This window comes from Montipora foliosa, chromosome 1, assembly GCF_036669935.1.
Source record: "Montipora foliosa isolate CH-2021 chromosome 1, ASM3666993v2, whole genome shotgun sequence".
NCBI lineage: Eukaryota > Metazoa > Cnidaria > Anthozoa > Scleractinia > Acroporidae > Montipora > Montipora foliosa.
In genome coordinates this window covers 46,258,737-46,260,797 of record NC_090869.1, presented here as the reverse complement: position 1 = coordinate 46,260,797, position 2,061 = coordinate 46,258,737, and positions in this window count along the sequence as shown.

Genomic DNA, 2,061 nt, shown 5'->3' with positions numbered 1-2,061 from the left:
ATCATCATCTGAGCATTGACGTACATGTTGTTGTGGGAAATGGTAGTTTATTAAAGTGACGTTTCAGAACAGCAGGCAAAGTGTCGACTTAATAAAGAGGGTCTGCTTTATTAGGGCCACACTACTACAAAAAACACTTTTTCAAGTTATTTTTTGAGATGCCTTACTCAGCCACAGTCAGCTCTTGACCTAGCTTTCACTCTGTTTTCAGAAACTGAACTATCCACAAAAAATGGTAGAAAAGGCCAACCTTTCTGGAAAGGACAAAGAAAGGATTTCGACTTAGACTTGGACAATGCGATTGAATTCATGTCATCGGAGGAAAGTGATAAAGGGCAAAGGGAGGAAACAGCCGGTCCTCCTCCGAGACATGTTACGCCACTAGAGTGGGAAAGGCTCAAGTTAAAATACCATCAAAGCTGTTCTTGATTCAACTTACAAGGCCTCTTTGACTAAGAGACAAAAAATAACTGACGCTAAATTGTCCAGAGTTTCTGGGCAATATGTTTCTGACAGGCTTCTACCACACAATTGTCCCTCCTGGGCAGGTCAAGAAACATCGAGCTAGAGTAAATTTAAATTATCATGTAAAGTACACCGTCGATATAACAAGGGCGGTTTTTGTTCACAATGGCAAAGTTGCATGCCCGCATATATTCTTTCTGGCACCTGTGCATCTTTAATTTAATATTCTTAAGTTAGTTACTGGAAATTTCCATATAATTATATTGTCAAATTATTTAAATACATATTTCAACAAAGTAGGGTACAATTTATGATATAGCATATTTATGGTTTATTCCTACTTTTTACCAAACGAGATATAATATTCTTCATTTTTTTAAAAATTTGTATATCAAGAACTGATCACATAATATAAGATTTTTTTTAATGATTTAGGTCTATTTGAATTCCATAATTAAAGCTAAATTATTTAAATTCGTATTTTGAAGAACGATTACGCAAAATCTTGGCGTCTTATAGTATGAATTTTTAAGCACAAACGTTAAATAACTGTTTGCATTCTAGAAGATAGAACTATAACATTTCAGCTTTAATAATTTTGATCTTTCACAAAGAAAAGTAATAATCGTGTGTATTGGGAGAAATTTTATTGGTTCACAGTTAGTACATTTTTAGATAATATATGCATTGTTCGAAAATAACATGTTATTACCTTGCATAAATGAGTTGTGGATCTGGAGAAGTTTGTCAATGTCAATTTTCACTTCTAAAAGTTGCTTATAAGTATCAAACAAAGCATGAATAAGGCCGATAGATATACCGTAAGTTAAGGAATGCATCCATGTTTACAGGGTATCCGACTATGTCTATGAGTAGACTTATCTGCGGTTTTTAAGTGAAATTATTCCCGTTCTGGTCCCAAGCATCCCAGTGAGAGAGGTGCCATCTCGTAAAAATCTTCCATGACCCTGATTGATTCATTGGTGAATTTTCGTTAAATTTGCTCAGTTCGGAAATCCAGTGGATACTTGTTTGTCCGTCTAGTTTTCGATTTGCGTAAACAGGACAGTTATTAGAGTTTCCGTAACCACGTAAACCTAGTGGATACGTGAGTTTAAGGAATGCGTACCCACGTGATTCCTGCAGCGGTTACTTAAATTTCCGTTTGCGGATATTCAAGTTTCCGTCAGGTAAACGTTATGAAGCTGGAAGCGTAAACGCCATATTTCGCTCTGTGCCTCAGTGTACTACTGCACCTGTCCTTCCTGTTGACAAAACTGCGATCCAGGAGCGTTTTTACGAATTTCAGTCTGTTTTTAGGTCAAAGCCTTACGAACAACAGAAATCAGCGTTGTAGCAGCAACTTTTCAAATTCCTGAGTGCTCTCTTTCCCCCAACGACTGCGGACACTGCACAAGACATTTGGTATTCTATGGTAATAAGAATTAAGTGGGATCATTTTGAAATATTAGCATTTGGTCGATCAGACATGCATTGCAAAATTAAAGGGTTTCTGTTGATCCGTGAGCTAAAGCCAGCCTTAAATGAAAACGTTGGCAGTGAGAAACTTTATCTCTATTATTACCATATTCTTGT